The sequence below is a fragment of the Ostrinia nubilalis genome, chromosome 3 (genome assembly GCF_963855985.1).
Source record: "Ostrinia nubilalis chromosome 3, ilOstNubi1.1, whole genome shotgun sequence".
NCBI classification, from domain to species: Eukaryota; Metazoa; Arthropoda; class Insecta; order Lepidoptera; family Crambidae; genus Ostrinia; species Ostrinia nubilalis.
Genome location: NC_087090.1, coordinates 5,251,057 through 5,264,987, shown reverse-complemented (window position 1 = coordinate 5,264,987; position 13,931 = coordinate 5,251,057). Strand labels below are relative to the sequence as shown.

Below are 13,931 nucleotides of genomic sequence, written 5' to 3'. Positions count from 1 at the left end.
GACAGGATCTATTGATCATCATATTCTCTTACAAAGGATGTTATGGCGCTGTTATCAAAGCAAAAGGAGCTTTCGCTTTTTTAAAAGGGTTAGAGCTAACTAATAAAGATAAATCAGTCTTTACAGATTTTAAAGATTAACATTTTTATTCATAAAAATATAAACAAACACGAAAACATTTTCATGGTATTTTTAAAGCTCACGATCTTCTTTAGTTATATGAGGTATTCCTATTTCAGTAGATTTATAGAAACGCAAGTTACGTTACAAATTAATATTGCTCTGTGTAGCTATCATTAACTGATATTACAGCAATAATAATAAGCGTTTGTAATATGTATTGGAAGCCTTGTGAAATGCCGAACGTTCCGAATTGATTGCAATCATGTAATCGCTCATAGAGCGTATTATTAGGTCGGTATTTACGCTACAAACGCCACAGGTCCTAATAAATGGCCTATTTAGCCGAACATGTTAGTAGCCGTTGTACTAATTATAGTAAATCCAATAATAATAAGCACTTATAAATAATAAATCGTTGGTAATTTGATCTGAGAGATGTTTTTATTGTGTACAAAGAAAGAAAGAAATAATGAAACAGAATAACTCAACATTGGAGTTAAAGATAGAAAGTTTTTCAATAATTAGTAACTGTCAAAAATTTGTCCCTCCAAACAGTTGCGATAGTGAAATTATTTTTAGGTGTTAAAATTTTTTGCTCAAACCTTAATTAAATTTTTAAAGGGTTTTAACTTTTCTATTGAAACGATGCTTCTTAATTGCTTTGTCTTCTTTATAAAATGCAAGACGGACAATAAAGTAATTGTTTAAAAGGGCCCTCTTTGTCTTAAGTTACGGAACCCTTAAAAATTAATGCATTCAGAAATTCGGAGGCACCTAGTGGTTCCCGTTGGTTTAAGATTTCTTCCCGATTCCCCGCGAGTTGATCTCTGATTTTGAATTTAAACGCACGTTGTTAGCGTAAGGACAAATATAATAGGATCGGGCTGATCTTGACTGTAAGGGCGCGCGATAAAGGTAATCCGACCAATTTGCATAACACCTCGCAGCGGGAACCGCCTCTGAGGGATGCTCGTGTTTCTTCACTTTGGTAACAATATAACTGGGCTAAAACTTGATATACTTTGGTACAATCATGAAAGTGGAACACGTTAGAATAGGAACCGACTTTGCTGTTATGTGATGGAAATTATACCATAACATTTTGTATTAAACTCGCAATATATTTTCTTTTTTGTGTCGACAATAGATTTCAGTATTATTTATTCGTTTCAACCAAATGCCGTCTACTGCTAGACAAAAGCCCCCACAGATTTTCACAACGACCAACCTCGGTACTCGCATCCAGATAGTTTCCGCAGTACCAGTAAATAGGTACTTGAACCAGGTTACCACCTAAGCTAAACCCACCCAAATATACCTACAGGCTTTATAAACATGTTTGTACTTTAGCATGTTACGAATCAAAATTAGGTTTACTCCAACATGGCAGATTGTATAATTTACAATTTCGGTATCGCTAACGTAAACTCCAAATAGGATTTAAAGGTTATCTTTACTGTGGGGTGTAGCGACGAAGGTAATCTTACCAATTTACATAATATTTCTCCGTAACTTTATATACGAATAAGCTGGGGGTGATTGAAGCTTCTATAAAATCTTTTTTCGTATTATCCTAAATAACTACTTAGTAATTTTCTAGTTGAGTAGGTACCTTTAATAACTACCTACTTACTAAACTAAATGAAATGCCGATTATTAATATTAATACAAATAGAATAAGTCAAAAGCACTTTAAACTAAATGAAACAAATAGAGAAAACTCTATTCTCAAAAGTAGTTCCCCTCACAGAACTTGAGATTGTTTCTTTCGACTAACTTCTAATGATGTCGCGGCAAAGAGTCGTGAACAAGCCACCTTTGAGGTTGTCTTTGCAAGGGAAAAACTTGGAAAATCTGTTCCTTTGCGGTGTTTACATTCAATCGAGGCACGTGTGCTGAGCTCAAACCCATTACGCTGCCACCGCCAAGAAGATAGGCGTTATTAACGTTTCAGATTAGAAAAGCTCGCAAATCCAAGATTAACTCCCTTTGAAGGAAGCCTTATAATTACCTGCCGACGGGGATCGAAAGTTTTACTTTTATGCATAATAATACCTTCTAGGTAATTAATTGACTATTAAAGTTCCTCCATTCCGTCATTGGAGATCAATTTTACGTAATTGAGTTATGATATCGTCAAATGAAAAGATAAAATAGTAATGACAGCGTAAGCCGGCCACGGGGCCGGCTTACGAGCTCCCGGTAATATCCGAAATAATAAAACGTAAGGTGGATTACGTAACCTCTTTTGATTCCTTTCCAGCAAATAAACGTATCATGGTGTATACCGAAGCTGCAGAGCTCTCTCATACGAGCTTTACCATTATAGCGACTGTTTCGGAGACAGTGTATAGTTTAGCATAATGGTAACTACAGACCATAGCATTGCATTTGATAACTTGGCCATATCACGGAGGAGTGCGCTCGAGAGAGATCATGCGTTCCTCGAGATTTGGGGTCGCCTCAAGCCTCAACTTGACTTCGGGCCAGTTTCAATTGCCACTTCAGTGGGGCATTTCTGAATTGTTTGTTGTTATGCTAACGTGAAGTGATCTAGAACATGGTCTGCATTTGATAAGCAAATACATAACTGAGGAGGGTGCTGATTGGTTCATGCAAGCCGCAATTCTCGTTATGAAACTAGTCGAGAGCCTTCCTATTCCGTCCATCTTCTAAAAGTTGGTTTTAAAATTAATAATTAATTTCTGAAGTCTGAATTTTCAGTTAATGCTTATTGACATGGCTATTTTGATAAATAAGAGTCAAACTCAAGTCTGTAGGTAGGTATGGTTGATTGCAATCCATTGAGCCACGCTTTGGCCATTTACTTCATTGTATTGTTATCTCATTCATGGTATCTATTGTCTGATATTACTGAAGTAGGTATGCAACTATTGCATTATAATGCTAATAAATAATGAATTGGCAATTTGACGTTTGCAAGCACCATAATTAGTGTGAGAGTGCGTTGCGTACCTACAGTTCAATTAAAATTGGCCTAGTTTAGGTACTGACAATCTAGTGCAAAAATATATTTGGCAAAATACCACCTTAAACGAAACTAAAAAGGTTGGTCAAACTTACTTTAACCGTAACTATGACAATAACCGGTGGTTTTGGTATGAATTTTGACAGATTTTTGACGTTTGTTAAATCTAAAGTAAAATGGTGCAAACTCGGCCTTAGTATGTTAAAAGATGCCACAGAGTTTAGCTTGATGAGCGTCTATACTTACTTCAAGTATGAACTCAGACTTGCCTAGTCCGAATTCCCTGTGCGGTCCAGTTTAATCAGTGGGCTAATTCAAATGCATTTGTCGAGAGTAGAAATCGTCTGTCAAATAATTTTCTAGTAATCAATTTTGAACTGATTGTCAAGGTAATACAGTTGAAAATTGAATATCAAAGCCAGAATACGCCTAATGTCAGATCAGCCGATGGTAGATGCCAAATTTCCAATATCGCGTACGAAGACGGAGAACTTTGTCAATATAGTGGTACATAAGGGTCATAATTAGTGGATGCCGACGATTTTCGCGCTGTCATCTCAACGACTGCCCACCCTTGTCGTTAGAGCAGTCGACTGGATAGAAAGCATGGAATTAACATGGTGATTGATAAACTAGGTGCAAATAAGCATAGGTATTTTATAACCACAGAATGCTTTTTGCTTAAATTTGAAAATAAAGGATATTGTTCTGCGTCCATACATCGTTCGCCCCAAGACCCCCAAGCAATGAAATAATGATTTTTATATGTGAAATTACTTAACGATTGTCACCTTATACTCCACTAGCTTTTCGCTCGCGGCTTCGCGCGCGTGGCCTACATTAGGTACCTACATATTTTACGGAACCCTATTATTTTCCAAAATAAAATTTAGCCTGTTACTCGTGGATAATGTAGCTTTCGAATGGTGAAAGAATTTAATAAAAACGGTCCAATAGTTTTTGAGTCTATTCATTACAACCAAACAAACAAAGTTTTCCTCTTTATAATATTAGTGTAAGTAGATACTTAAAGCACGGATAAGCGGGAGATTCGTTACAATAGGAAAAATGCTTCAGATTTTGAGGTTATTAGCATAACAGAAGTACATTTCCATTTTCTATCTTCTATAGGTACTTATAATAAATCTGTAGAGAGGTCAACTCTGTACATGAAATATATTTTCAAAATAACTATCAGGGGGTGATACTGATGCCAAAAATGCAATCAGTAAAATTTTTGTCTATCTGTCTGTCTGTATGTTCCTTATAGAAACAAAAACTACTCGACGGATTTTAACGAAACTTGGTACAATTATTCTTCATACTCCTGGGCAGGTTATAGTATACTTAGGAATTCCCACGGGAACAGGAATTAGCGGGAAAATCCTTTTGTATGAAAAATCTAAACCGCTTAAGTTAGACGCTTTAAATTTCGCACGTAGGTACTTTAGTAAACTAATTCCCACGGGAACTGGAATTCGTGGGAAAATCCCTTTGTATGAAAAATCTAAACCGCTTTAGTTAGACGCTTGAAATTTGACATGTAGGTATCTTAATAAACTTAAAGCTTAGTTACAACAGGATATTGCAAAATTCCCACGTGAACGGGAAAAAACATTTGAACGAAAAAATCTAAACCGCGTAAGATAGATGAAGGGGGTAAAACGGGATCCACGCGTACGAAGTCGCGGGCGGCCGCTAGTTGCTAATAAAACTATTTACTTATTGTCAAGAATTATATGTATAATAATGCGAATTCCCGTTCCCGTGGGAATTAGTTTACTAAAGTACCTACGTGCGAAATTTAAAGCGTCTAACTTAAGCGGTTTAGATTTTTCATACAAAAGGATTTTCCCGCTAATTCCTGTTCCCGTGAGAATTCCTAAGTATACTATAACCTGCCCAGGAGTATGAAGAATAATTGTACCAAGTTTCGTTAAAATCCGTCGAGTAGTTTTTGTTTCTATAAGGAACATACAGACGGACAGACAGACAGACAGACAAAAATTTTACTGATTGCATTTTTGGCATCAGTATCACCCCCTGATAGTTATTTTGAAAATTATATTTCATGTACAGAATTGACCTCTCTACAGATTTATTATAAGTAGGTATAGATAGGGTCAGGGAGGCAACAGTGACTCACTTTTTTTTCGAAGCTTAATAAAAATAGATATCGCTTTAATATTGGCCTAAAATTTGCTCACATTTTAGATACACTATTGAACTGTAACTGAGCACTCATGATTCTACATTATTTACTACTTATGTCAAAGTAGGAACCTAAAACAAAAAAATTATAATTGAGCCACTGTGGACTACTAGGTGTACACACTGACTCACTACCGTGGTACACAGTATTAACGTGGTACGGCAGTATTTATATGAAAAGAAAATGCCCATTCCGCGTAGTTTTTTATTAGAAATAATAACAAAACTGCACAAGCTATTCTTATTATAATCAACAATTCAACACGACTCTTAGTACTTTTATTGCTACCTATAAGATCTTAAGTCATCTCAATCTCTTCGTTATTTATTTCTTCCCTATATTTCCGTCGGTTTTTTTCCGTGGCATTCTGTAAATAAAAAACAAAATTCGATTTAAAGTTATAAAAATATTGAATTCGTATAAAGTATTAAAATTGAGTCACTGTGTACTTCTACGCCATTTTGTAAATATTTGATCAAAAAAACCAAGATGTAAAACAAATTAGTCAAAATTCGGATTAAAGACAATTGATACAAGACCTACTATCCGATAAATATAACGGCTATTACCTATAGCAACAAACAAAGATATGAAAACAATCGAAACTCACCTTAGAATGTAATTTAGTGGGCGCGAAAACAAAAAACATTCCCTCACCCTTCCGCACGGCACTTGACCGGCGAGCAAACTTATTTAAACGTGTTCGGGTACCAAGACCTTTGAATCGGTAAAAGAGACAAATATATATTCCTATGCCTTCAGGTCGAAACATGACTGAGCCACTGTAGCCGACCGAGTCACTGTTGCCTCCTTCACCCTAATAATATGTAGGAGAGACGTCTTAATTACACTTTAAATCGTAGATCGATAAAGAACCCCTTTGTCAAACCGTATGAATAGCAGCAAATAGAACTTTGCGTATTGGAAAAATAGGAATGCCTACGGAAAAGCCAAACATTTTTTAAAAAGAAGTTAATATATTTTACTTACATTTAAATCCAAAAATATCTTTATTCCGACCCAAGGGTAAGTAGGCAGTTATGTAGGTATAAATGAAAATACGTATGTAGGTACTTATTATTTATTAATGGTCATGTTCTACATTTTCTATTAAATATGGGCCCAATACATCAATGATGTCGCCATCACAACAAAGTACCATAAATGGTTTAACGAGATTCCGATATTTGTATAGGGAATAAGTTTTTTTTTTGGTATGCATAATTGCTACTTTTTTGCACATAAATGTATGTATGTACCATCCATGATGACAATAGCCTTTCTTTGTGGTAAATCGTTTCCTGGCTTCCCGAAAAGAGACTGGAACATAAAGGTTTCTTTGGGCTACTTCCTCTCTACTAATATGTTGTAACCCTAAATGTGCTGGTACGAAATGTTCCTCCATCATACTGCGTGCTTTCATTACATATTTTGTAAGAGTACTCCTTGAAATGCCAAGTAATGTAGCTATTCTGTCATCTGAATCACCGGTCCTCAGCTTCATTAAATAAGCACCAACTGTAGTAATTCGTGCTCTCTGATAGTATCTATGGCAAAGAAGATCTGAAGGACGAATCTGAAAATAAAATAAAATATCAGATTCACAGTTCAACAATAAGAAGAGCAATATTTATATAGGATTAACGACTTTTGTGTGTAACGGAATAGTAAGATGAGTGATGAAAGATAATTTATGATTTGAACGCTGAATGATGAGGAATGATTGGTCTATGGAGGAAACGAAAGGGATGAATGAGGAACGAGGATTGAGAGTGAGAATAGTGGTAGTTTAAAAGAGTAGTCTGTTGTTATGCAGGAAGTATAAATAAAACTTTACTGAGTTTATTTGGCTCAGGGAATTTTTAACTGGCTTTATAATAGTAAAAATTATGTTTAATATTATGTAAGTAATAATATTGCAATATTTTAATAATATAAGTCTATTTGTATTATACAGGGTGGAAACGATAAGTGATCTATAACACTTTTAATATTGTGTGGCTGGCATACATTTAGTATGGAGGCTGAAAACATTGAATTTTCGGATAGATCCAGTTAATTCTGTAACTATTTACTGATACCGTTAGAAAGAGCTCGTGAAGCACTTTCAGGATGAGTAACCAGTTTTTCGATATCTTGTGTAGTTTAGAAATAATCGAGTGAGATCACTTATCGTTTCCACCCTGTATAACCTGTATGGATGAGAGTAGTGGCAGATTGAAAGCAATGGAAGGAGTTGAAGGATGGGAAGGCTGATTCGGAAAAAACATTTTTTATTATTATAATAAACCGGCATAATTATTTTTATGTATTATAAAACTGGCAGGGCTCTTACCTCTCTGGGTTGAATCCAATTTCGAACAATGTTTAATATATCTTGATTATTCTCTGTATCCAAACAATGACTTCAAGTTCGCAATAATGAACAACCACATCCAACACAAACTTGTTGGTGACCTACCGGGGCACCGGTTGGCATATCTGGAGAGTCTTGTGAAGTAGGTGTGGTATCTCTTTGCAATAATGAGTGACAAGCCCCACAGATGTAGTCATTTGCAGTAACCTGTTTAAAAATAATAATAATTAGAAATAAGTTTAAAAAAATTATCAGTTTTTTAATGTCCCGCACTTAAATTATTTTATTTTAGTATTAATTTACAGAAACCAATAACTTTACAAGAATTAGACTGATTGTATAGCCAATAACATTTTATTAAATAAGGACTTTAGCGTGCATTACCTCTAATGGAGTTAGTCGTTCCACAATTATGTTCCTGATGTTAATATGATGTTGAGTGTTAGTTCTCAGGGACATGAGCTGATGTGAACGTGTTCTAGGCTCTAGTGTTCTACTGCAAAGCACACATTTTCTGCTAAGATTTGAAGTAGATGCATTTGTGTTGTATCTTGGGCTTGGGTCCAACATGTTGTGCATATAAGATCATGAGCTGTAACCTGTAAAAATAAATAGATTCATTGCATGCCATGCCACACATACTCCTGTGCGTTGAATAAATTGAGCCGCAAACCATAAAAAAAATGATAATTCAATATTATGTGCTGTTAGTAGAATTTTGGGTCAGAGGGTAGGGTTAAACAGCTTTAGTAAATAAGCATTGTTGTTATAATAATTAATTATGACGTGTTACAAACTTAGTTACAAAAAATAATAATCTAGTAGTCATAGTTCCAAAAAACAAAACAAAACAAGCTTTCATTGAGAGCAGGGAGATAGTGTCAAAGTAAATAATTCCTTAGATTTACACCAAAACCAGCTGGATTGTCAACATGATTGTTGTTTCGCTCATGCCTCCATTGCGCTGTACCATCGACTAGTTTCTTACAATCGAATCGGGCCTGGCTGTCCACACTGTCCAGGGTTGAACCACAGATAATAGCGGAACATTCATTTCAAGACAACCCGCCATGAGAATGGCAATTCAGAAGTTTGGCAAGGCTAGTACTTATTCATAAGATTGCAGAGCAAAATGTAGGTACTTACCGATCGAGGTGCTGCCCATTGTTGTGTATAATTAAGTTGCTCATTTTCTAACACCATAGAACCACCAGCCGCGCCTTGGCCGAGCCACACAAAACCAGTAAATCCCAGGCTGAGTATGTCGTTATTGCAATCAATCAGAGTCCGTTTGAATAGCCAAGTTTGTAGATAATAAAGTTCCGAAAATAAAAGCTAAAACACAAACGAATCACAAAGAAGGATCAAGCAAGACAGCAACACAGCAAAAGTGAGTGAGAGTCGAGAGAGAAAAGGTGATGCGAGTGAATGACAATTTGACTAACAAATAGGGATGTCCATTTAGAATAGACATAATCGATTAAATTGATCGTTTTTGAAAAATTTTATTTTTAAACATTGTGTTGCTATAAATATTTATTTTATTTATTTAATAGGACAACCAACAAGACATACACTGGAAGACAATCAATATTTACAACGTATTTAACTTAATCTAAGTGCTGCCTTAATTATAGGTTGCCACGGCATGCAATAGTGGACTTATACATAAACAGTGTCTACACTTAAAGAAAAGAGTAAATATGTAAATGTAGGTAAATAAATGTGATTAAATATACATAAAATGCAATAATCCACTGAAGCGCTGCGGGCGCGGCGGATCTGCGCCCGTCTAAAGGTCTAATGATTAGACTGGATTAGACTCTAGTCTAATCGATCATACCATTATTTACTTAAATCGAATTAAAAAAGCGCATCTCTGTCTCTGCTCTGTCAATATGTCGGTGACTTTGATTTCGTTTAAATACTTTTAAAATATTTTTTCGAACTGCAACTTGTCCGATAGGTTTGGACACTTGCAAGTAAATAAATAAAATATACATAAAATTATGGTACATACTAAGTCTTTGAAAATCTTAGGGCGATTTTTATCAATGTCCTTTGTCTGCTCGATTGCATTGATGGTAAGGAGCAATGGTATTATCTATAATATCATTGGTAAGGAGGGACTGTTCTAAATACATATTATGATAGTTGAGATGGTTGAGAATATTTCCGGGTCGATCGCTTCCACCTTCGGCCTAGATAGTACCTACCTACCTACTTATACGCCAAACTACGAGTATCTTATGATTGTTATGCATTGTTAAGTAGGGTTATAATACCTAATTATGATTGTTATGCATTGTAAGTAGGGTTATAAATAATTATAATTTACATAAGCAGCAGGTCGGTTATTTTTATTTAGGCAAATGTAATATTTTAAAAGACAATACGTACGATCAGATATTAAGATCAAAGATAAAGATTTCTGCTGTGAAAAAAAATATAAAACAGCTAACTTCTATATCAAGTTCCAACGTCGCTATACGTACCTACCTACCTAATGCTACTGGATTATACGTTCATAGCTCAGAAGTTTAGTCCTTTTTCAGCAGTGTTTAGTAAGAATATTATTACAAATGGGCTTTTAGGGATTTTGTTCACATGGAATAAACGACAAAGTTCTTAGTTACTTATCCAATAGGTAGTAGTAACATACATGTAGAAAACAGGAACTTAGATGCCAACGAAAGAAAATAGGCTATCAAATGTTGTTTTGGGGACTTACCTTTATAAAAATATCACATTTAAAAATTCATACCATTTGTTGTTATTTAAAAAACAATGTCAATTTTGACGATTTTATCTATGAATATAGTAGCGATATATGGTATCCAGCGGCAATGGCAGTGCAAAATTTTGACAATGACTGTAGTTATCATACTTCGAGTTTGTCCATGGAGACGGCAAAAGTCCTTTAGTTGGCCATAAAGTAAACTTAACGGAAAATGTTACTTAATTGATACCGAGGCGCAACCTGGAAGCATTGCTAAGTGTGCTCCTCGTTACTGGTTCATCGTTCGTCATCGTCATTGTTCGTAAAAACCGGGTCGCGGCAGGCAAATAATAAAATTAGTCTTATGTCTTCTCCCTTATTAACTTCGATGGATAAATAGCTAAACCTCCTTGCGCGTAACTGACGTTTGTTGGAAAACCGATTTTTTCAGGCCATCGGATTTTAATTTCAAAAGTCATTGACCAATCCCAGTTCATATAATAACTATTATGACGTTTTCTATTGGCCAAAAGATTTAACTCTCTAAAAATCCGCGTGCAACCATATCCTGCTTAAATATTGTGCACTTTATTCAGCACAGATTAAACAAGCTAAATGACAAATAGAATAGATTGAAATGACAGATTGCACTTGAATTACCCTACAGATGGCTCAAATCGAGCGATGGTACAGGCATTCCCTGAAGCCTCCTTGACTGCCTGAGTTCGGGTCGAAGCTGTTTCAATTGCCAATCAATTTGATAGTTATCAGTGTCAGGAGGTTTGTGTTAAGATATTAATTTGATAATTAATTTAAGGGTTATTTTTTCTTTCAAATCCGTAAAATTGTCACACTTTTGTAAATGGCGAATATTCTTTGTTCGTTTCAATACCATTTTCAAAAGTTTCTTGCGCTGCTTCTTCTCAGTACCTACTGGGCCATTTTTTGTCTCGGAGCAGTGGTAGGGTTAAGTAATACTGGGACGTTTTATAAGTCTATTTGCAAATAAATTAATTTGAATTTAAAAAAAAGAATTTTAATTTAGTATCTAAAAACAAACTTTATTTTATATCTACTTAGAATGGAGAAATATTCCATAGTAGGTATGTACTTAGGTAGTATCCGTTTGCAGGTTACGGATAGCGACAAATCGAATTTCCTCGAGCTGGACCAGCGAGCGTGTTACAAGCCTCCTCAGAACTGTTACGTCGTCCCAGCCTGTTTAAATTGCCACTTAATTAATTAAGGCCGATGTCTGCCGAAGGCCATGTTAAACAGCTATTTCCACTGCCTGCCCGCGACCTACACGGCACTCAGGAACTCTGATTACTTATAAGTACCCTTATACGGCCCGGGAAATACTTGGGATGCTTTGTTGCTGTTTCTTGTTGAGGTGTCTGATTGAGCTGCTTCAGATTAAATATTCTGTTAGGGTTACTGAAAATAGTACGTGAATAATGTATTGTTATTTATTATATCGTGTAAACTATGGCAACACAATTCTATACTTTTAGAGGTTACATTGTTCCATGGTGTGTTCCTGCGACACTGCTACGGCAAATTCAGTCATTCATCATAATAATAATAATAATGGCCCCGCAGGGCAGCTTTGTGGCGAGCTGTTGGTGAGTAGCGACACCACGGGGCCAGTTGTTAATCCGAGTGCTCCCGAGAGTCGGTCAAGACCCTCGTCTTCGGCTTGCCGAAGTGGAATCCAAGAGGGTCTGCAGGACTTTCACCTCTGGCTTGCCTTAACCGGCCTGCCAGAGTGGAGTCGCTAGAGCTATATGCTCCAGGGGTGGAAGTGTTAAAGGGCATAACGCCGCGAGTAACCTCGGAGAAAGCGCAGCACACCTCTCTACACCCCTGAGCTGGCAGACGCCAATGTTGCCCCTCAGTCCGGTCTATACGACTCATGACGCCAGGGGGGGCCCATTTAGTCGCTGGCTAGTCACCGCCTGCCATTTTTTCATTCCGAGACTATGAACCAGGCAGGTGTCCCGTAGTCTCCATCCATAGCCCAGTAACCAGTCCCTCCATCCTTCATCCATAGCCCTAGTCCATTCTCCAATAACTGTAATAGCTCCTGTGCACAGGCTGGGGATGGTCTCTGGCTACATCCCATGATATAGTCAGAGACTAGATCCAGCATGTGCACCACTTTCACTTTTGTCGATTATTTTGCGCTTAAAACGGCCTCTACGTGTTGGATCTGTATCCCCACGCAAGCCTTATAAAGGACCGGGCCACTTTTGACCCGTGAGCTCCAAAGCGTACAAACATAATAATGATATTATGCTTCTATGATTGTAGTCCATTATGATTACTTTGGCTCCTCCAGCATCCAGTTAAATATAAATGGAGTAATTACCTGTATTTATATCATAGACATTGTATATAGGTATGAAAGCTAGCCAAACTATTTCCCAAGGTCCTCAGCATTGTGCCAGAACAAAGAACATTCGGCACAAGAGCATCGCACCGGCTATAAAATACCCAATCAACGTTCCATGGCGATGTCACGTGACAACAGGAGTTAGCCGCAAAATAGTACTCGAATTTCAACCTTATTCATAAGAAGAAAAGGCTTTCCGATTTGACACAAAGCCTGTGCTGATCTCGGGACTTTACTTGTATCCGTGCAATACATCGATTTGCTCGTACGATTGGCACACTCATAACCTCGTATTCTAATTTCAGCTCTATTGCAACTGAATAAGGTAGGAAAAGTATTAATTCTATTTGACAGTTTTGAATTTTAAATACGTCCTATCTGCATGAAGAGCTTCTGGGGTGTATTATTTGGAGCTTATTCTTGATGAATTTGATTATATCTTATGCTAAAATTAGGTGGTATTAAATTTAATAATACCTACTTATTATCAATTCTATTACAGTAATAAGTCTGCAAATATTAAAAAAATATTCGAAGATTAGTCATAACTTTTAATATTAATTCAACAAGTAGGTACTTACTTTAATTTAGGCAATTCAGCAAATAAGTAGACTCAATCTTATGTGAAATTGAAATCATGAAAATCTAAGAAGAATAACTTTTTTACTAAAGTTGAATAACATGAAAGTTTCGAAATAAAATATAAGTGGGTTAAATAAAACAATCTTTGATTTCGCATTGTGGGCTAACCGCTAGCAAACGTTGTATCGAAAAATAATGTCAAGAGATCCCACTGGGACCTATAGGGTTACCCAAAGGGATTGTCGTAATTTGTCGAAAATCAAGCCCAAATGCCGCAGGGAGATATTTTTATTTTTGTCCTTCCAGCTTTATAGGATATTGTTGGGATTTTTGGCGGACATAAAATTTTAGATAGCTGATCCTTTGTTATGTTTAGGTTTATATGCCAATTTATACACACATATAATAATAACGCCAATCGTAATTATAATCCTCGCTTTAGGGTAATTTGAAACGGCTTCAAAAGAGGTTCTCAATTCGGTTGTGTTTGTTATTTACAAGAATAATAAAAGCCAAAGAGTCCATCGAAACATCAGCATATTCAGCATAGTCACA

At 36.2% G+C, this 13,931-nt stretch overlaps 1 protein-coding gene and 1 long non-coding RNA gene across 2 annotated transcripts in view; one reads left to right on the top strand and one right to left on the bottom strand.

Annotated features, from left to right (window-relative positions):
• The window catches only part of LOC135088144 (uncharacterized), a 78,832-nt gene that overhangs the window by 34,168 nt on the left and 30,733 nt on the right, over positions 1-13,931 (top strand). The gene's annotated exons all lie outside the window — the stretch shown is intronic.
• On the bottom strand, positions 6,401-9,072 carry LOC135088247 (uncharacterized). Its single transcript, XR_010260979.1, has 4 exons — positions 8,827-9,072; positions 8,065-8,279; positions 7,660-7,887; positions 6,401-6,900 (listed from the first exon to the last, which is right to left on the bottom strand). It is a non-coding gene; the product is annotated as an uncharacterized LOC135088247 (long non-coding RNA).